Raw genomic sequence first — 23,260 nt, forward strand, 5'->3', positions numbered from 1 at the left:
CCTGCTTTCAACGGGAAAGAATTCCCGGCGTTCCCGTCGCATCTCAAGAGGAGGCACTCTCAACAGGAAAGGCGAGAGGAACTCCATGGTCGTACCACCATTCCAAGAGTCCCCCAGATGTCTCAGTCCATTCGAGAGGAAGATCTTTGCCCTGTACTGGCTCATCTTTCACGCCGATGATCGACTCACACCACGGTGGCACGTGGGACAGCCCTGTGGGAAAGCCTCGAGGGAAAGCCTCGAGGGAAAACCACAGATCCTTTGATCCACGCGACGGGAAGCGTGACATTGCTGCTAAAGCCTGGAAGTAAAGCGCACGTGCATGCCCCCACTCGAGACGAGTCCTGGCTCCCCTAGGGAGACTCCAGAAGTACCCAAAGATCCATGTCACCCCTGAGAGGAAACCTCGTTTCCGGCCCTGACTCCACACAAGGTTTTTGGCCCCGGTATCGACGGGAGAGGAATCCTGAGAGGCCCCCTAGCAACTCGCATGGGGACTGGCCTTTCCTGAGGCCACCATGGCGGGTCCCTGAGGTCCCCGTCGTAACTCGAGAACACCTGCCGCAACTCGAGAAAATCCAGGAAGTTCTCCCTTCCAGCCGAGATGAGGCCTATTTCCGATGAGGCGTCTGGAGACTAATGACACCTAACCTCTGGAACTTCGAAAGGGTCTTTCACACCCTTGCTGCTACTCAAGAAGTTCACCGCCATACCCGTCTCCACTCGAGAGGAAGCACGATGGTCCCGACCACATCCAGAGGAGCCCCGTTTCCCCCTCGTAGCTCGATATGAGGGATCCTTTCCCTGCTTTCAACGGGAAAGAATTCCCGGCATTCCCGTCGCATCTCAAGAGGAGGCACTCTCAACAGGAAAGGCGAGAGGAACTCCATGGTCGTACCACCATTCCAAGAGTCCCCCAGATGTCTCAGTCCATTCCAGAGGAACCTCGTTGCCCTGCACTGGCTCATCTTTCACGCCGAGGATCGACTCACACCACTGTGGCACGTGGGACAGCCCTGTGGCAAAGCCTCGAGGGAAAGCCTCGAGGGAAAACCACAGATCCTTTGATCCACGCGACAGGAAGCGTGACATTGCTGCTACAGCCTGGAAGGAAAGCGCACGTGCATGCCCCCACTCGAGACGAGGCCTGACTCCCCTGGGGAGACTCCAGAAATACCCAAAGTTCCATGTCACCCCTGAGAGGAAACCTCGGTTCCGGCCCTGACTCCACACAAGGTTTTTGGCCCCGGTATCGACGGGAGAGGAATCCTGAGAGGCCCCCTAGCAACTCGCATGGGGACTGGCCTTTCCTGAGGCCACCAGGGCGGGTCCCTGAGGTCCCCGTCGTAACTCGAGAACACCTGCCGCAACTCGAGAAAATCCAGGAAGTTCTCCCTTCCAGGCGAGATGAGGCCTATTTCCAATGAGGCGTCTGGAGACTAATGACACCTAACCTCTGGAACTTCGAAAGGGTCTTTCACACCCTTGCTGCTACTCAAAAAGTTCACCGCCATACCCGTCTCCACTCGAGAGGAAGCACGATGGTCCCGCCCACATCCAGAGGAGCCCCGTTTCCCCCTCGTAGCTCGAGATGAGGGATCCTTTCCCTGCTTTCAACGGGAAAGAATTCCCGGCGTTCCCGTCGCATCTCAAGAGGAGGCACTCTCAACAGGAAAGGCGAGAGGAACTCCATGGTCGTACCACCATTCCAAGAGTCCCCCAGATGTCTCAGTCCATTCCAGAGGAACCTCTTTGCCCTGCACTGGCTCATCTTTCACGCCGAGGATCGACTCACACCACGGTGGCACGTGGGACAGCCCTGTGGGAAAGTCTCGAGGGAAAACCACAGATCCTTTGATACACGCCACGGGAAGCGTGACATTGCTGCTACAGCCTGGAAGGAAAGCGCACGTGCATGCCCCCACTCGAGTCGAGGCCTGACTCCCCTGGGGAGACTCCAGAAGTACCCAAAGATCCATGTCAGCCCCTGAGAGGAATCCTCGGTTCCGGCCCTGACTCCACACAAGCTTTTTGGCCCCGGTATCGACGGGAGAGGAATCCCGAGAGGCCCCCTAGCACCTCGCATGGGGACTGGCCTCTCCTGAGGCCACCAGGGCGGGTCCCTGAGGTCCCCGTCTTAACTCGAGAACACCTGCCGCAACTCGAGAAAATCCAGGAAGTTCTCCCTTCCAGGCGAGATGAGGCCTATTTCCGATGAGGCGTCTGGAGACTAATGACACCTAACCTCTGGAAATTCGAAAGGGTCTTTCACACCCTTGCTGCAACTCAAGAAGTTCACCGCCATACCCGTCTCCACTCGAGAGGAAGCACGATGGTCCCGCCCACATCCAGAGGAGCCCCGTTTCCCCCTCGTAGCTCGAGATGAGGGATCCTTTCCCTGCTTTCAACGGGAAAGAATTCCCGGCGTTCCCGTCGCATCTCAAGAGGAGGCACTCTCAACAGGAAAGGCGAGAGGAACTCCATGGTCGTACCACCATTCCAAGAGTCCCCCAGATGTCTCAGTCCATTCCAGAGGAACCTCTTTGCCCTGCACTGGCTCATCTTTCACGCCGAGGATCGACTCACACCACGGTGGCACGTGGGACAGCCCTGTGGGAAAGCCTCGAGGGAAAGCCTCGAGGGAAAACCACAGATCCTTTGATCCACGCGACGGGAAGCGTGACATTGCTGCTACAGCCTGGAAGGAAAGCACACGTGCATGCCCCCACTCGAGACGAGGCCTGACTCCCCTGGGGAGACTCCAGAAGTACCCAAAGATCCATGTCAGCCCCTGAGAGGAATCCTCGGTTCCGGCCGTGACTCCACACAAGGTTTTTGGCCCCGGTATCGACGGGAGAGGAATCCCGAGAGGCCCCGTAGCAACTCGCATGGGGACTGGCCTCTCCTGAGGCCACCAGGGCGGGTCCCTGAGGTCCCCGTCGTAACTCGAGAACACCTGCCGCAACTCGAGAAAATCCAGGAAGTTCTCCCTTCCAGGCGAGATGAGGCCTATTTCTGATGAGGCGTCTGGAGACTAATGACACCTAACCTCTGGAACTTCGAAAGGGTCTTTCACACCCTTGCTGCAACTCAAGAAGTTTACCGCCATACCCGTCTCCACACGAGAGAAAGCACGATGGTCCCGCCCACATACAGAGGAGCCACGTTTCCCCCTCGTAGCTTGAGATGAGGGATCCTTTCCCTGCTTTCAACGGGAAAGAATTCCCGGCATTCCCGTCGCATCTCAAGAGGAGGCACTCTCAACAGGAAAGGCGAGAGGAACTCCATGGTCGTACCACCATTCCAAGAGTCCCCCAGATGTCTCAGTCCATTCCAGAGGAACCTCTTTGCCCTGCACTGGCTCATCTTTCACGCCGAGAATCGACTCACACCACGGTGGCACGTGGGACAGCTCTGTGGGAAAGCCTCGAGGGAAAGCCTAGAGGGAAAACCACAGATCCTTTGATCCACGCGACGGGAAGCGTGACATTGCTGCTACAGCCTGGAAGGAAAGCGCACGTGCATGCCCCCACTCGAGACGAGGCCTGACTCCCCTGGGGAGACTCCAGAAGTACCCAAAGATCCATGTCAGCCCCTGGGAGGAATCCTCGGTTCCGGCCCTGACTCCACACAAGGTATTTGGCCCCAGTAGCGACGGGAGAGGAATCCCGAGAGGCCCCCTAGCAACACGCATGGGGACTGGCCTCTCCTGAGGCCATCAGGGCGGGTCCCTGTGGTACCAGTCGTAACTCGAGAACACCTGCCGCACCTCGAGAAAATCCAGGAAGTTCTCCCTTCCAGGCGAGATGAGGTCTATTTCCGATGAGGCGTCTGGAGACTGACACGTAACCTCTGGAACTTCGAAAGGGTCTTTCACACCCTTGCTGCAACTCAAGAAGTTCACCGCCATACCCGTCTCCACTCGAGAGGAAGCACGATGGTCCCGCCCACATCCAGAGGAGCCCCGTTTACCCCTCGTAGCTCGAGATGAGGGATCCTTTCCCTGCTTTCAACGGGAAAGAATTCCCAGCGTTCCCGTCGCATCTCAAGAGGAGGCACTCTCAACAGGAAAGGCGAGAGGAAATCCATGGTCGTACCACCATTCCAAGAGTCCCCCAGATGTCTCAGTCCATTCCAGAGGAACCTCTTTGCCCTGCACTGGCTCATCTTTCACTCCGAGGATCGACTCACACCACGGTGGCACATGGGACAGCCCTGTGGGAAAGCCTCGAGGGAAAGCCTCGAGGGAAAACCACAGATCATTTGATCCACGCGACGGGAAGCGTGACATTGCTGCTACAGCCTGGAAGGAAAGCGCACGTGCATGCCCCCACTCGAGACGAGGCCTGACTCCCCTCGGGAGACTCTAGAAGTACCCAAAGATCCATGTCAGCCCCTGAGAGGAATCCTCGGTTCTGGCCCTGACTCCACACAAGGTTTTTGGCCCCGGTATCGACTGGAGAGGAATCCCGGGAGGCCCCCTAGCAACTCGCATGGGGACTGGCCTCTCCTGAGGCCATCAGGGCGGGTCCCTGTGGTACCCGTCGTAACTCGAGAACACCTGCCGTACCTCGAGAAAATCCAGGAAGTTCTCCCTTCCAGGCTAGATGAGGCCTATTTCCGATGAGGCGTCTGGAGACTAATGACACCTAACCTCTGGAACTTTGAAAGGGTCTTTCACACCCTTGCTGCAACTCAAGAAGTTCACCGACATACCCGTGTCCACTCGAGAGGAAGCACGATGGTCCCGCCCACATCCCGAGGAGCCCCGTTTCCCCCTCGTAGCTCGAGATGAGGGATCCTTTCCCTGCTTTCAACGGGAAAGAATTCCCGGCGTTCCCGTCACAACTCAAGAGGAGTCACTCTCAACAGGAAAGGCGAGAGGAACTCCATGGTTGTACCACCATTCCAAGAGTCCCCCAGATGTCTCAGTCCATTCCAGAGGAACCTCTTTGCCCTGCACTGGCTCACCTTTCAGGCCGAGGATCGACTCACACCACGGTGGCACGTGGGACAGCCCTGTGGGAAAGCCTCGAGGGAAAGCCTCGAGGGAAAACCACAGATCCTTTGATCCACGCGACGGGAAGCGTGACATTGCTGCTACAGCCTGGAAGGAAAGCGCACGTGCATGCCCCCACTCGAGACGAGGCCTGACTCCCCTGGGGAGACTCCAGAAGTACCCAAAGATCCATGTCAGCCCCTGAGAGGAATCCTCGGTTCTGGCCCTGACTCCACACAAGGTTTTTGGCGCCGGTATCGACGGGAGAGGAATCCCGAGAGGCCCCCTAGCAACTCGCATGGGGACTGGCCTCTCCTGAGGCCATCAGGGCGGGTCCCTGTGGTACCCGTCGTAACTCGAAAACACCTGCCGCACCTCGAGAAAATCCAGGAAGTTCTCCCTTCCAGGCGAGATGAGGCCTATTTCCGATGAGGCGTCTGGAGACTAATGACACCTAACCTCTGGAACTTCGAAAGGGTCTTTCACACCCTTGCTGCAACTCAAGAAGTTCACCGACATACCCGTGTCCACTCGAGAGGAAGCACGATGGTCCCGCTCACATCCCGAGGAGCCCCGTTTCCCCCTCGTAGCTCGAGATGAGGGATCCTTTCCCTGCTTTCAACGGGAAAGAATTCCCGGCGTTCCCGTCGCATCTCAAGAGGAGGCACTCTCAACAGGAAAGGCGAGAGGAACTCCATGGTCGTACGACCATTCCAAGAGTCCCCCAGATGTCTCAGTCCATTCCAGAGGAACCTCTTTGCCCTGCACTGGCTCATCTTTCACTCCGAGGATCGACTCACACCACGGTGGCACATGGGACAGCCCTGTGGGAAAGCCTCGAGGGAAAGCCTCGAGGGAAAACCACAGATCATTTGATCCACGCGACGGGAAGCGTGACATTGCTGCTACAGCCTGGAAGGAAAGCGCACGTGCATGCCCCCACTCGAGACGAGGCCTGACTCCCCTCGGGAGACTCTAGAAGTACCCAAAGATCCATGTCAGCCCATGAGAGGAATCCTCGGTTCTGGCCCTGACTCCACACAAGGTTTTTGGCCCTGGTATCGACTGGAGAGGAATCCCGGGAGGCCCCCTAGCAACTCGCATGGGGACTGGCCTCTCCTGAGGCCATCAGGGCGGGTCCCTGTGGTACCCGTCGTAACTCGAGAACACCTGCCGTACCTCGAGAAAATCCAGGAAGTTCTCCCTTCCAGGCTAGATGAGGCCTATTTCCGATGAGGCGTCTGGAGACTAATGACACCTAACCTCTGGAACTTTGAAAGGGTCTTTCACACCCTTGCTGCAACTCAAGAAGTTCACCGACATACCCGTGTCCACTCGAGAGGAAGCACGATGGTCCCGCCCACATCCCGAGGAGCCCCGTTTCCCCCTCGTAGCTCGAGATGAGGGATCCTTTCCCTGCTTTCAACGGGAAAGAATTCCCGGCGTTCCCGTCACAACTCAAGAGGAGTCACTCTCAACAGGAAAGGCGAGAGGAACTCCATGGTCGTACCACCATTCCAAGAGTCCCCCAGATGTCTCAGTCCATTCCAGAGGAACCTCTTTGCCCTGCACTGGCTCATCTTTCACGCCGAGGATCGACTCACACCACGGTGGCACGTGGGACAGCCCTGTGGGAAAGCCTCGAGGGAAAGCCTCGAGGGAAAACCACAGATTCTTTGATCCACGCGACGGGAAGCGTGACATTGCTGCTACAGCCTGGAAGGAAAGCGCACGTGCATGCCCCCACTCGAGACGAGGCCTGACTCCCCTGGGGAGACTCCAGAAGTACCCAAAGATCCATGTCAGCCCCTGAGAGGAATCCTCGGTTCTGGCCCTGACTCCACACAAGGTTTTTGGCGCCGGTATCGACGGGAGAGGAATCCCGAGAGGCCCCCTAGCAACTCGCATGGGGACTGGCCTCTCCTGAGGCCATCAGGGCGGGTCCCTGTGGTACCCGTCGTAACTCGAAAACACCTGCCGCACCTCGAGAAAATCCAGGAAGTTCTCCCTTCCAGGCGAGATGAGGCCTATTTCCGATGAGGCGTCTGGAGACTAATGACACCTAACCTCTGGAAATTCGAAAGGGTCTTTCACACCCTTGCTGCAACTCAAGAAGTTCACCGACATACCCGTGTCCACTCGAGAGGAAGCACGATGGTCCCGCCCACATCCCGAGGAGCCCCGTTTCCCCCTCGTAGCTCGAGATGAGGGATCCTTTCCCTGCTTTCAACGGGAAAGAATTCCCGGCGTTCCCGTCGCATCTCAAGAGGAGGCACTCTCAACAGGAAAGGCGAGAGGAACTCCATGGTCGTACCACCATTCCAAGAGTCCCCCAGATGTCTCAGTCCATTCCAGAGGAACCTCTTTGCCCTGCACTGGCTCATCTTTCACTCCGAGGATCGACTCACACCACGGTGGCACGTGGGACAGCCCTGTGGGAAAGCCTCGAGGGAAAGCCTCGAGGGAAAACCACAGATCATTTGATCCACGCGACGGGAAGCGTGACATTGCTGCTACAGCCTGGAAGGAAAGCGCACGTGCATGCCCCCACTCGAGACGAGGCCTGACTCCCCTCGGGAGACTCTAGAAGTACCCAAAGATCCATGTCAGCCCCTGAGAGGAATCCTCGGTTCTGGCCCTGACTCCACACAAGGTTTTTGACCCCGGTATCGACTGGAGAGGAATCCCGGGAGGCCCCCTAGCAACTCGCATGGGGACTGGCCTCTCCTGAGGCCATCAGGGCGGGTCCCTGTGGTACCCGTCGTAACTCGAGAACACCTGCCGTACCTCGAAAAAATCCAGGAAGTTCTCCCTTCCAGGCTAGATGAGGCCTATTTCCGATGAGGCGTCTGGAGACTAATGACACTTAACCTCTGGAACTTTGAAAGGGTCTTTCACACCCTTGCTGCAACTCAAGAAGTTCACCGACATACCCGTGTCCACTCGAGAGGAAGCACGATGGTCCCGCCCACATCCCGAGGAGCCCCGTTTCCCCCTCGTAGCTCGAGATGAGGGATCCTTTCCCTGCTTTCAACGGGAAAGAATTCCCGGCGTTCCCGTCACAACTCAAGAGGAGTCACTCTCAACAGGAAAGGCGAGAGGAACTCCATGGTCGTACCACCATTCCAAGAGTCCCCCAGATGTCTCAGTCCATTCCAGAGGAACCTTTTTGCCCTGCACTGGCTCATCTTTCAGGCCGAGGATCGACTCACACCACGGTGGCACGTGGGACAGCCCTGTGGGAAAGCCTCGAGGGAAAGCCTCGAGGGAAAACCACAGATCCTTTGATCCACGCGACGGGAAGCGTGACATTGCTGCTACAGCCTGGAAGGAAAGCGCACGTGCATGCCCCCACTCGAGACGAGGCCTGACTCCCCTGGGGAGACTCCAGAAGTACCCAAAGATCCATGTCAGCCCCTGAGAGGAATCCTCGGTTCTGGCCCTGACTCCACACAAGGTTTTTGGCCCCGGTATCGACGGGAGAGGAATCCCGAGAGGCCCCCTAGCAACTCGCATGGGGACTGGCCTCTCCTGAGGCCATCAGGGCGGGTCCCTGTGGTACCCGTCGTAACTCGAAAACACCTGCCGCACCTCGAGAAAATCCAGGAAGTTCTCCCTTCCAGGCGAGATGAGGCCTATTTCCGATGAGGCGTCTGGAGACTAATGACACCTAACCTCTGGAACTTCGAAAGGGTCTTTCACACCCTTGCTGCAACTCAAGAAGTTCACCGACATACCCGTGTCCACTCGAGAGGAAGCACGATGGTCCCGCCCACATCCCGAGGAGCCCCGTTTCCCCCTCGTAGCTCGAGATGAGGGATCCTTTCCCTGCTTTCAACGGGAAAGAATTCCCGGCGTTCCCGTCGCATCTCAAGAGGAGGCACTCTCAACAGGAAAGGCGAGAGGAACTCCATGGTCGTACCACCATTCCAAGAGTCCCCCAGATGTCTCAGTCCATTCCAGAGGAACCTCTTTGCCCTGCACTGGCTCATCTTTGACGCCGAGGATCGACTCACACCACGGTGGCACGTGGGACAGCCCTGTGGGAAAGCCTCGAGGGAAAGCCTCGAGGGAAAACCACAGATCCTTTGATCCACGCGACGGGATGCGTGACATTGCTGCTACAGCCTGGAAGGAAAGCACACGTGCATGCCCCCACTCGAGACGAGGCCTGACTCCCCTGGGGAGAATCCAGAAGTACCCAAAGATCCATGTCAGCCCCTGAGAGGAATCCTCGGTTCCGGCCGTGACTCCACACAAGGTTTTTGGCCCCGGTATCGACGGGAGAGGAATCCCGAGAGGCCCCGTAGCAACTCGCATGGGGACTGGCCTCTCCTGAGGCCACCAGGGCGGGTCCCTGAGGTCCCCGTCGTAACTCGAGAACACCTGCCGCAACTCGAGAATATCCAGGAAGTTCTCCCTTCCAGGCGAGATGAGGCCTATTTCCGATGAGGCGTCTGGAGACTAATGACACCTAACCTCTGGAACTTCGAAAGGGTCTTTCACACCCTTGCTGCAACTCAAGAAGTTTACCGCCATACCCGTCTCCACACGAGAGAAAGCACGATGGTCCCGCCCACATACAGAGGAGCCACGTTTCCCCCTCGTAGCTTGAGATGAGGGATCCTTTCCCTGCTTTCAACGGGAAAGAATTCCCGGCATTCCCGTCGCATCTCAAGAGGAGGCACTCTCAACAGGAAAGGCGAGAGGAACTCCATGGTAGTACCACCATTCCAAGAGTCCCCCAGATGTCTCAGTCCATTCCAGAGGAACCTCTTTGCCCTGCACTGGCTCATCTTTCACGCCGAGGATCGACTCACACCACGGTGGCACGTGGGACAGCCCTGTGGGAAAGCCTCGAGGGAAAGCCTCGAGGGAAAACCACAGATCCTTTAATCCTCGCGATGCGAAGCGTGACATTGCTGCTACAGCCTGGAAGGAAAGCGCACGTGCATGCCCCCACTCGAGACGAGGCCTGACTCCCCTGGGGAGACTCCAGAAGTACCCAAAGATCCATGTAACCCCTGAGAGGAATGCTCGGTTCCGGCCCTGACTCCACACAAGGCTTTTGGCCCCGGTATCGACGGGAGAGGAATCCCGAGAGGCCCCCTAGCAACTCGCATGGGGACTGGCCTCTCCTGAGGCCACCAGGGCGGGTCCCTGAGGTCCCCGTCGTAACTCGAGAACACCTGCCGCAACTCGAGAAAATCCAGGAAGTTCTCCCTTCCAGGCGAGATGAGGCCTGTTTCCGATGAGGCGTCTGGAGACTAATGACACCTAACCTCTGGAACTTCGAAAGGGTCTTTCACACCCTTGCTGCAACTCAAGAAGTTCACCGCCATACCCGTGTCCACTCGGGAGGAAGCACGATGGTCCCGCCCACATCCAGAGGAGCCCCGTTTCCCCCTCGGAGCTCGAGATGAGGGATCCGTTCCCTGCTTTCAACGGGAAAGAATTCCCGGCGTTCCCGTCGCATCTCAAGAGGAGGCACTCTCAACAGGAAAGGCGAGAGGAACTCCATGGTCGTACCACCATTCCAAGAGTCCCCCAGATGTCTCAGTCCATTCCAGAGGAACCCCTTTGCCCTGCACTGGCTCATCTTTCACGCCGAGGATCGACTCACACCACGGTGGCACGTGGGACAGCCCTGTGGGAAAGCCTCGAGGGAAAGCCTCGAGGGAAAACCACAGATCATTTGATCCACGCGACGGGAAGCGTGACATTGCTGCTACAGCCTGGAAGGAAAGCACACGTGCATGCCCCCACTGGAGACGAGGCCTGACTCCCCTGGGGAGACTCCAGAAGTACCCAAAGATCCATGTCAGCCCCTGAGAGGAATCCTCGGTTCCGGCCGTGACTCCACACAAGGTTTTTGGCCCCGGTATCGACGGGAGAGGAATCCCGAGAGGCCCCGTAGCAACTCGCATGGGGACTGGCCTCTCCTGAGGCCACCAGGGCGGGTCCCTGAGGTCCCCGTCGTAACTCGAGAACACCTGCCGCAACTCGAGAAAATCCAGGAAGTTCTCCCTTCCAGGCGAGATGAGGCCTATTTCTGATGAGGCGTCTGGAGACTAATGACACGTAACCTCTGGAACTTCGAAAGGGTCTTTCACACCCTTGCTGCAACTCAAGAAGTTTACCGCCATACCCGTCTCCACACGAGAGAAAGCACGATGGTCCCGCCCACATACAGAGGAGCCACGTTTCCCCCTCGTAGCTTGAGATGAGGGATCCTTTCCCTGCTTTCAACGGGAAAGAATTCCCGGCATTCCCGTCGCATCTCAAGAGGAGGCACTCTCAACAGGAAAGGCGAGAGGAACTCCATGGTCGTACCACCATTCCAAGAGTCCCCCAGATGTCTCAGTCCATTCCAGAGGAACCTCTTTGCCCTGCACTGGCTCATCTTTCACGCCGAGAATCGACTCACACCACGGTGGCACGTGGGACAGCCCTGTGGGAAAGCCTCGAGGGAAAGCCTAGAGGGAAAACCACAGATCCTTTGATCCACGCGACGGGAAGCGTGACATTGCTGCTACAGCCTGGAAGGAAAGCGCACGTGCATGCCCCCACTCGAGACGAGGCCTGACTCCCCTGGGGAGACTCCAGAAGTACCCAAAGATCCATGTCAGCCCCTGAGAGGAATCCTCGGTTCCGGCCCTGACTCCACACAAGGTATTTGGCCCCAGTAGCGACGGGAGAGGAATCCCGAGAGGCCCCCTAGCAACACGCATGGGGACTGGCCTCTCCTGAGGCCATCAGGGCGGGTCCCTGTGGTACCAGTCGTAACACGAGAACAACTGCCGCACCTCGAGAAAATCCAGGAAGTTCTCCCTTCCAGGCGAGATGAGGTCTATTTCCGATGAGGCGTCTGGAGACTGACACGTAACCTCTGGAACTTCGAAAGGGTCTTTCACACCCTTGCTGCAACTCAAGAAGTTCACCGCCATACCCGTCTCCACTCGAGAGGAAGCACGATGGTCCCGCCCACATCCAGAGGAGCCCCGTTTACCCCTCGTAGCTCGAGATGAGGGATCCTTTCCCTGCTTTCAACGGGAAAGAATTCCCAGCATTCCCGTCGCATCTCAAGAGGAGGCACTCTCAACAGGAAAGGCGAGAGGAACTCCATGGTCGTTCCACCATTCCAAGAGTCCCCCAGATGTCTCAGTCCATTCCAGAGGAACCTCTTTGCCCTGCACTGGCTCATCTTTCACTCCGAGGATCGACTCACACCACGGTGGCACATGGGACAGCCCTGTGGGAAAGCCTCGAGGGAAAGCCTCGAGGGAAAACCACAGATCCTTTGATCCACGCGACGGGAAGCGTGACATTGCTGCTACAGCCTGGAAGGAAAGCGCACGTGCATGCCCCCACTCGAGACGAGGCCTGACTCCCCTGGGGAGACTCCAGAAGTACCCAAAGATCCATGTCAGCCCCTGAGAGGAATCCTCGGTTCTGGCCCTGACTCCACACAAGGTTTTTGGCCCCGGTATCGACGGGAGAGGAATCCCGAGAGGCCCCCTAGCAACTCGCATGGGGACTGGCCTCTCCTGAGGCCATCAGGGCGGGTCCCTGTGGTACCCGTCGTAACTCGAAAACACCTGCCGCACCTCGAGAAAATCCAGGAAGTTCTCCCTTCCAGGCGAGATGAGGCCTATTTCCGATGAGGCGTCTGGAGACTAATGACACCTAACCTCTGGAACTTCGAAAGGGTCTTTCACACCCTTGCTGCAACTCAAGAAGTTCACCGACATACCCGTGTCCACTCGAGAGGAAGCACGATGGTCCCGCCCACATCCCGAGGAGCCCCGTTTCCCCCTCGTAGCTCGAGATGAGGGATCCTTTCCCTGCTTTCAACGGGAAAGAATTCCCGGCGTTCCCGTCGCATCTCAAGAGGAGGCACTCTCAACAGGAAAGGCGAGAGGAACTCCATGGTCGTACCACCATTCCAAGAGTCCCCCAGATGTCTCAGTCCATTCCAGAGGAACCTCTTTGCCCTGCACTGGCTCATCTTTGACGCCGAGGATCGACTCACACCACGGTGGCACGTGGGACAGCCCTGTGGGAAAGCCTCGAGGGAAAGCCTCGAGGGAAAACCACAGATCCTTTGATCCACGCGACGGGATGCGTGACATTGCTGCTACAGCCTGGAAGGAAAGCACACGTGCATGCCCCCACTCGAGACGAGGCCTGACTCCCCTGGGGAGAATCCAGAAGTACCCAAAGATCCATGTCAGCCCCTGAGAGGAATCCTCGGTTCCGGCCGTGACTCCACACAAGGTTTTTGGCCCCGGTATCGACGGGAGAGGAATCCCGAGAGGCCCCGTAGCAACTCGCATGGGGACTGGCCTCTCCTGAGGCCACCAGGGCGGGTCCCTGAGGTCCCCGTCGTAACTCGAGAACACCTGCCGCAACTCGAGAATATCCAGGAAGTTCTCCCTTCCAGGCGAGATGAGGCCTATTTCTGATGAGGCGTCTGGAGACTAATGACACCTAACCTCTGGAACTTCGAAAGGGTCTTTCACACCCTTGCTGCAACTCAAGAAGTTTACCGCCATACCCGTCTCCACACGAGAGAAAGCACGATGGTCCCGCCCACATACAGAGGAGCCACGTTTCCCCCTCGTAGCTTGAGATGAGGGATCCTTTCCCTGCTTTCAACGGGAAAGAATTCCCGGCATTCCCGTCGCATCTCAAGAGGAGGCACTCTCAACAGGAAAGGCGAGAGGAACTCCATGGTAGTACCACCATTCCAAGAGTCCCCCAGATGTCTCAGTCCATTCCAGAGGAACCTCTTTGCCCTGCACTGGCTCATCTTTCACGCCGAGGATCGACTCACACCACGGTGGCACGTGGGACAGCCCTGTGGGAAAGCCTCGAGGGAAAGCCTCGAGGGAAAACCACAGATCCTTTAATCCTCGCGATGCGAAGCGTGACATTGCTGCTACAGCCTGGAAGGAAAGCGCACGTGCATGCCCCCACTCGAGACGAGGCCTGACTCCCCTGGGGAGACTCCAGAAGTACCCAAAGATCCATGTAACCCCTGAGAGGAATGCTCGGTTCCGGCCCTGACTCCACACAAGGCTTTTGGCCCCGGTATCGACGGGAGAGGAATCCCGAGAGGCCCCCTAGCAACTCGCATGGGGACTGGCCTCTCCTGAGGCCACCAGGGCGGGTCCCTGAGGTCCCCGTCGTAACTCGAGAACACCTGCCGCAACTCGAGAAAATCCAGGAAGTTCTCCCTTCCAGGCGAGATGAGGCCTGTTTCCGATGAGGCGTCTGGAGACTAATGACACCTAACCTCTGGAACTTCGAAAGGGTCTTTCACACCCTTGCTGCAACTCAAGAAGTTCACCGCCATACCCGTGTCCACTCGGGAGGAAGCACGATGGTCCCGCCCACATCCAGAGGAGCCCCGTTTCCCCCTCGGAGCTCGAGATGAGGGATCCGTTCCCTGCTTTCAACGGGAAAGAATTCCCGGCGTTCCCGTCGCATCTCAAGAGGAGGCACTCTCAACAGGAAAGGCGAGAGGAACTCCATGGTCGTACCACCATTCCAAGAGTCCCCCAGATGTCTCAGTCCATTCCAGAGGAACCCCTTTGCCCTGCACTGGCTCATCTTTCACGCCGAGGATCGACTCACACCACGGTGGCACGTGGGACAGCCCTGTGGGAAAGCCTCGAGGGAAAGCCTCGAGGGAAAACCACAGATCATTTGATCCACGCGACGGGAAGCGTGACATTGCTGCTACAGCCTGGAAGGAAAGCACACGTGCATGCCCCCACTGGAGACGAGGCCTGACTCCCCTGGGGAGACTCCAGAAGTACCCAAAGATCCATGTCAGCCCCTGAGAGGAATCCTCGGTTCCGGCCGTGACTCCACACAAGGTTTTTGGCCCCGGTATCGACGGGAGAGGAATCCCGAGAGGCCCCGTAGCAACTCGCATGGGGACTGGCCTCTCCTGAGGCCACCAGGGCGGGTCCCTGAGGTCCCCGTCGTAACTCGAGAACACCTGCCGCAACTCGAGAAAATCCAGGAAGTTCTCCCTTCCAGGCGAGATGAGGCCTATTTCTGATGAGGCGTCTGGAGACTAATGACACGTAACCTCTGGAACTTCGAAAGGGTCTTTCACACCCTTGCTGCAACTCAAGAAGTTTACCGCCATACCCGTCTCCACACGAGAGAAAGCACGATGGTCCCGCCCACATACAGAGGAGCCACGTTTCCCCCTCGTAGCTTGAGATGAGGGATCCTTTCCCTGCTTTCAACGGGAAAGAATTCCCGGCATTCCCGTCGCATCTCAAGAGGAGGCACTCTCAACAGGAAAGGCGAGAGGAACTCCATGGTCGTACCACCATTCCAAGAGTCCCCCAGATGTCTCAGTCCATTCCAGAGGAACCTCTTTGCCCTGCACTGGCTCATCTTTCACGCCGAGAATCGACTCACACCACGGTGGCACGTGGGACAGCCCTGTGGGAAAGCCTCGAGGGAAAGCCTAGAGGGAAAACCACAGATCCTTTGATCCACGCGACGGGAAGCGTGACATTGCTGCTACAGCCTGGAAGGAAAGCGCACGTGCATGCCCCCACTCGAGACGAGGCCTGACTCCCCTGGGGAGACTCCAGAAGTACCCAAAGATCCATGTCAGCCCCTGAGAGGAATCCTCGGTTCCGGCCCTGACTCCACACAAGGTATTTGGCCCCAGTAGCGACGGGAGAGGAATCCCGAGAGGCCCCCTAGCAACACGCATGGGGACTGGCCTCTCCTGAGGCCATCAGGGCGGGTCCCTGTGGTACCAGTCGTAACACGAGAACAACTGCCGCACCTCGAGAAAATCCAGGAAGTTCTCCCTTCCAGGCGAGATGAGGTCTATTTCCGATGAGGCGTCTGGAGACTGACACGTAACCTCTGGAACTTCGAAAGGGTCTTTCACACCCTTGCTGCAACTCAAGAAGTTCACCGCCATACCCGTCTCCACTCGAGAGGAAGCACGATGGTCCCGCCCACATCCAGAGGAGCCCCGTTTACCCCTCGTAGCTCGAGATGAGGGATCCTTTCCCTGCTTTCAACGTGAAAGAATTCCCAGCATTCCCGTCGCATCTCAAGAGGAGGCACTCTCAACAGGAAAGGCGAGAGGAACTCCATGGTCGTTCCACCATTCCAAGAGTCCCCCAGATGTCTCAGTCCATTCCAGAGGAACCTCTTTGCCCTGCACTGGCTCATCTTTCACTCCGAGGATCGACTCACACCACGGTGGCACATGGGACAGCCCTGTGGGAAAGCCTCGAGGGAAAGCCTCGAGGGAAAACCACAGATCATTTGATCCACGCGACGGGAAGCGTGACATTGCTGCTACAGCCTGGAAGGAAAGCGCACGTGCATGCCCCCACTCGAGACGAGGCCTGACTCCCCTCGGGAGACTCTAGAAGTACCCAAAGATCCATGTCAGCCCCTGAGAGGAATCCTCGGTTCTGGCCCTGACTCCACACAAGGTTTTTGGCCCCGGTATCGACTGGAGAGGAATCCCGGGAGGCCCCCTAGCAACTCGCATGGGGACTGGCCTCTCCTGAGGCCATCAGGGCGGGTCCCTGTGGTACCCGTCGTAACTCGATAACACCTGCCGTACCTCGAGAAAATCCAGGAAGTTCTCCCTTCCAGGCTAGATGAGGCCTATTTCCGATGAGGCGTCTGGAGACTAATGACACCTAACCTCTGGAACTTTGAAAGGGTCTTTCACACCCTTGCTGCAACTCAAGAAGTTCACCGACATACCCGTGTCCACTCGAGAGGAAGCACGATGGTCCCGCCCACATCCCGAGGAGCCCCGTTTCCCCCTCGTAGCTCGAGATGAGGGATCCTTTCCCTGCTTTCAACGGGAAAGAATTCCCGGCGTTCCCGTCACAACTCAAGAGGAGTCACTCTCAACAGGAAAGGCGAGAGGAACTCCATGGTCGTACCACCATTCCAAGAGTCCCCCAGATGTCTCAGTCCATTCCAGAGGAACCTCTTTGCCCTGCACTGGCTCATCTTTCAGGCCGAGGATTGACTCACACCACGGTGGCACGTGGGACAGCCCTGTGGGAAAGCCTCGAGGGAAAGCCTCGAGGGAAAACCACAGATCCTATGATCCACGCGACGGGAAGAGTGACATTGCTGCTACAGCCTGGAAGGAAAGCGCACGTGCATGCCCCCACACGAGACGAGGCCTGACTCCCCTGGGGAGACTCCAGAAGTACCCAAAGATCCATGTCAGCCCCTGAGAGGAATCCTCGGTTCTGGCCCTGACTCCACACAAGGTTTTTGGCCCCGGTATCGACGGGAGAGGAATCCCGAGAGGCCCCCTAGCAACTCGCATGGGGACTGGCCTCTCCTGAGGCCATCAGGGCGGGTCCCTGTGGTACCCGTCGTAACTCGAAAACACCTGCCGCACCTCGAGAAAATCCAGGAAGTTCTCCCTTCCAGGCGAGATGAGGCCTATTTCCGATGAGGCGTCTGGAGACTAATGACACCTAACCTCTGGAACTTCGAAAGGGTCTTTCACACCCTTGCTGCAACTCAAGAAGTTCACCGACATACCCGTGTCCACTCGAGAGGAAGCACGATGGTCCCGCCCACATCCCGAGGAGCCCCGTTTCCCCCTCGTAGCTCGAGATGAGGGATCCTTTCCCTGCTTTCAACGGGAAAGAATTCCCGGCGTTCCCGTCGCATCTCAAGAGGAGGCACTCTCAACAGGAAAGGCGAGAGGAACTCCATGGTCATACCACCATTCCAAGAGTCCCCCAGATGTCTCAGTCCATTCCAGAGGAACCTCTTTGCCCTGCACTGGCTCATCTTTGACGCCGAGGATCGACTCACACCACGGTGGCACGTGGGACAGCCCTGTGGGAAAGCCTCGAGGGAAAGCCTCGAGGGAAAACCACAGATCCTTTGATCCACGCGACGGGATGCGTGACATTGCTGCTACAGCCTGGAAGGAAAGCACACGTGCATGCCCCCACTCGAGACGAGGCCTGACTCCCCTGGGGAGAATCCAGAAGTACCCAAAGATCCATGTCAGCCCCTGAGAGGAATCCTCGGTTCCGGCCGTGACTCCACACAAGGTTTTTGGCCCCGGTATCGACGGGAGAGGAATCCCGAGAGGCCCCGTAGCAACTCGCATGGGGACTGGCCTCTCCTGAGGCCACCAGGGCGGGTCCCTGAGGTCCCCGTCGTAACTCGAGAACACCTGCCGCAACTCGAGAATATCCAGGAAGTTCTCCCTTCCAGGCGAGATGAGGCCTATTTCTGATGAGGCGTCTGGAGACTAATGACACCTAACCTCTGGAACTTCGAAAGGGTCTTTCACACCCTTGCTGCAACTCAAGAAGTTTACCGCCATACCCGTCTCCACACGAGAGAAAGCACGATGGTCCCGCCCACATACAGAAGAGCCACGTTTCCCCCTCGTAGCTTGAGATGAGGGATCCTTTCCCTGCTTTCAACGGGAAAGAATTCCCGGCATTCCCGTCGCATCTCAAGAGGAGGCACTCTCAACAGGAAAGGCGAGAGGAACTCCATGGTAGTACCACCATTCCAAGAGTCCCCCAGATGTCTCAGTCCATTCCAGAGGAACCTCTTTGCCCTGCACTGGCTCATCTTTCACGCCGAGGATCGACTCACACCACGGTGGCACGTGGGACAGCCCTGTGGGAAAGCCTCGAGGGAAAGCCTCGAGGGAAAACCACAGATCCTTTAATCCTCGCGATGCGAAGCGTGACATTGCTGCTACAGCCTGGAAGGAAAGCGCACGTGCATGCCCCCACTCGAGACGAGGCCTGACTCCCCTGGGGAGACTCCAGAAGTACCCAAAGATCCATGTAACCCCTGAGAGGAATGCTCGGTTCCGGCCCTGACTCCACACAAGGCTTTTGGCCCCGGTATCGACGGGAGAGGAATCCCGAGAGGCCCCCTAGCAACTCGCATGGGGACTGGCCTCTCCTGAGGCCACCAGGGCGGGTCCCTGAGGTCCCCGTCGTAACTCGAGAACACCTGCCGCAACTCGAGAAAATCCAGGAAGTTCTCCCTTCCAGGCGAGATGAGGCCTGTTTCCGATGAGGCGTCTGGAGACTAATGACACCTAACCTCTGGAACTTCGAAAGGGTCTTTCACACCCTTGCTGCAACTCAAGAAGTTCACCGCCATACCCGTGTCCACTCGGGAGGAAGCACGATGGTCCCGCCCACATCCAGAGGAGCCCCGTTTCCCCCTCGGAGCTCGAGATGAGGGATCCGTTCCCTGCTTTCAACGGGAAAGAATTCCCGGCGTTCCCGTCGCATCTCAAGAGGAGGCACTCTCAACAGGAAAGGCGAGAGGAACTCCATGGTCGTACCACCATTCCAAGAGTCCCCCAGATGTCTCAGTCCATTCCAGAGGAACCCCTTTGCCCTGCACTGGCTCATCTTTCACGCCGAGGATCGACTCACACCACGGTGGCACGTGGGACAGCCCTGTGGGAAAGCCTCGAGGGAAAGCCTCGAGGGAAAACCACAGATCATTTGATCCACGCGACGGGAAGCGTGACATTGCTGCTACAGCCTGGAAGGAAAGCACACGTGCATGCCCCCACTGGAGACGAGGCCTGACTCCCCTGGGGAGACTCCAGAAGTACCCAAAGATCCATGTCAGCCCCTGAGAGGAATCCTCGGTTCCGGCCGTGACTCCACACAAGGTTTTTGGCCCCGGTATCGACGGGAGAGGAATCCCGAGAGGCCCCGTAGCAACTCGCATGGGGACTGGCCTCTCCTGAGGCCACCAGGGCGGGTCCCTGAGGTCCCCGTCGTAACTCGAGAACACCTGCCGCAACTCGAGAAAATCCAGGAAGTTCTCCCTTCCAGGCGAGATGAGGCCTATTTCTGATGAGGCGTCTGGAGACTAATGACACCTAACCTCTGGAACTTCGAAAGGGTCTTTCACACCCTTGCTGCAACTCAAGAAGTTTACCGCCATACCCGTCTCCACACGAGAGAAAGCACGATGGTCCCGCCCACATACAGAGGAGCCACGTTTCCCCCTCGTAGCTTGAGATGAGGGATCCTTTCCCTGCTTTCAACGGGAAAGAATTCCCGGCATTCCCGTCGCATCTCAAGAGGAGGCACTCTCAACAGGAAAGGCGAGAGGAACTCCATGGTCGTACCACCATTCCAAGAGTCCCCCAGATGTCTCAGTCCATTCCAGAGGAACCTCTTTGCCCTGCACTGGCTCATCTTTCACGCCGAGAATCGACTCACACCACGGTGGCACGTGGGACAGCCCTGTGGGAAAGCCTCGAGGGAAAGCCTAGAGGGAAAACCACAGATCCTTTGATCCACGCGACGGGAAGCGTGACATTGCTGCTACAGCCTGGACGGAAAGCGCACGTGCATGCCCCCACTCGAGACGAGGCCTGACTCCCCTGGGGAGACTCCAGAAGTACCCAAAGATCCATGTCAGCCCCTGAGAGGAATCCTCGGTTCCGGCCCTGACTCCACACAAGGTATTTGGCCCCAGTAGCGACGGGAGAGGAATCCCGAGAGGCCCCCTAGCAACACGCATGGGGACTGGCCTCTCCTGAGGCCATCAGGGCGGGTCCCTGTGGTACCAGTCGTAACACGAGAACAACTGCCGCACCTCGAGAAAATCCAGGAAGTTCTCCCTTCCAGGCGAGATGAGGTCTATTTCCGATGAGGCGTCTGGAGACTGACACGTAACCTCTGGAACTTCGAAAGGGTCTTTCACACCCTTGCTGCAACTCAAGAAGTTCACCGCCATACCCGTCTCCACTCGAGAGGAAGGACGATGGTCCCGCCCACATCCAGAGGAGCCCCGTTTACCCCTCGTAGCTCGAGATGAGGGATCCTTTCCCTGCTTTCAACGGGAAAGAATTCCCAGCGTTCCCGTCGCATCTCAAGAGGAGGCACTCTCAACAGGAAAGGCGAGAGGAACTCCATGGTCGTTCCACCATTCCAAGAGTCCCCCAGATGTCTCAGTCCATTCCAGAGGAACCTCTTTGCCCTGCACTGGCTCATCTTTCACTCCGAGGATCGACTCACACCACGGTGGCACATGGGACAGCCCTGTGGGAAAGCCTCGAGGGAAAGCCTCGAGGGAAAACCACAGATCATTTGATCCACGCGACGGGAAGCGTGACATTGCTGCTACAGCCTGGAAGGAAAGCGCACGTGCATGCCCCCACTCGAGACGAGGCCTGACTCCCCTCGGGAGACTCTAGAAGTACCCAAAGATCCATGTCAGCCCCTGAGAGGAATCCTCGGTTCTGGCCCTGACTCCACACAAGGTTTTTGGCCCCGGTATCGACTGGAGAGGAATCCCGGGAGGCCCCCTAGCAACTCGCATGGGGACTGGCCTCTCCTGAGGCCATCAGGGCGGGTCCCTGTGGTACCCGTCGTAACTCGATAACACCTGCCGTACCTCGAGAAAATCCAGGAAGTTCTCCCTTCCAGGCTAGATGAGGCCTATTTCCGATGAGGCGTCTGGAGACTAATGACACCTAACCTCTGGAACTTTGAAAGGGTCTTTCACACCCTTGCTGCAACTCAAGAAGTTCACCGACATACCCGTGTCCACTCGAGAGGAAGCACGATGGTCCCGCCCACATCCCGAGGAGCCCCGTTTCCCCCTCGTAGCTCGAGATGAGGGATCCTTTCCCTGCTTTCAACGGGAAAGAATTCCCGGCGTTCCCGTCACAACTCAAGAGGAGTCACTCTCAACAGGAAAGGCGAGAGGAACTCCATGGTCGTACCACCATTCCAAGAGTCCCCCAGATGTCTCAGTCCATTCCAGAGGAACCTCTTTGCCCTGCACTGGCTCATCTTTCAGGCCGAGGATCGACTCACACCACGGTGGCACGTGGGACAGCCCTGTGGGAAAGCCTCGAGGGAAAGCCTCGAGGGAAAACCACAGATCCTATGATCCACGCGACGGGAAGAGTGACATTGCTGCTACAGCCTGGAAGGAAAGCGCACGTGCATGCCCCCACACGAGACGAGGCCTGACTCCCCTGGGGAGACTCCAGAAGTACCCAAAGATCCATGTCAGCCCCTGAGAGGAATCCTCGGTTCTGGCCCTGACTCCACACAAGGTTTTTGGCCCCGGTATCGACGGGAGAGGAATCCCGAGAGGCCCCCTAGCAACTCGCATGGGGACTGGCCTCTCCTGAGGCCATCAGGGCGGGTCCCTGTGGTACCCGTCGTAACTCGAAAACACCTGCCGCACCTCGAGAAAATCCAGGAAGTTCTCCCTTCCAGGCGAGATGAGGCCTATTTCCGATGAGGCGTCTGGAGACTAATGACACCTAACCTCTGGAACTTCGAAAGGGTCTTTCACACCCTTGCTGCAACTCAAGAAGTTCACCGACATACCCGTGTCCACTCGAGAGGAAGCACGATGGTCCCGCCCACATCCCGAGGAGCCCCGTTTCCCCCTCGTAGCTCGAGATGAGGGATCCTTTCCCTGCTTTCAACGGGAAAGAATTCCCGGCGTTCCCGTCGCATCTCAAGAGGAGGCACTCTCAACAGGAAAGGCGAGAGGAACTCCATGGTCGTACCACCATTCCAAGAGTCCCCCAGATGTCTCAGTCCATTCCAGAGGAACCTCTTTGCCCTGCACTGGCTCATCTTTGACGCCGAGGATCGACTCACACCACGGTGGCACGTGGGACAGCCCTGTGGGAAAGCCTCGAGGGAAAGCCTCGAGGGAAAACCACAGATCCTTTGATCCACGCGACGGGAAGCGTGACATTGCTGCTACAGCCTGGAAGGAAAGCACACGTGCATGCCCCCACTCGAGACGAGGCCTGACTCCCCTGGGGAGAATCCAGAAGTACCCAAAGATCCATGTCAGCCCCTGAGAGGAATCCTCGGTTCCGGCCGTGACTCCACACAAGGTTTTTGGCCCCGGTATCGACGGGAGAGGAATCCCGAGAGGCCCCGTAGCAACTCGCATGGGGACTGGCCTCTCCTGAGGCCACCAGGGCGGGTCCCTGAGGTCCCCGTCGTAACTCGAGAACACCTGCCGCAACTCGAGAAAATCCAGGAAGTTCTCCCTTCCAGGCGAGATGAGGCCTATTTCTGATGAGGCGTCTGGAGACTAATGACACCTAACCTCTGGAACTTCGAAAGGGTCTTTCACACCCTTGCTGCAACTCAAGAAGTTTACCGCCATACCCGTCTCCACACGAGAGAAAGCACGATGGTCCCGCCCACATACAGAGGAGCCACGTTTCCCCCT

Source organism: Capricornis sumatraensis, chromosome 18 (genome assembly GCF_032405125.1).
Source record: "Capricornis sumatraensis isolate serow.1 chromosome 18, serow.2, whole genome shotgun sequence".
Lineage (NCBI taxonomy): Eukaryota > Metazoa > Chordata > Mammalia > Artiodactyla > Bovidae > Capricornis > Capricornis sumatraensis.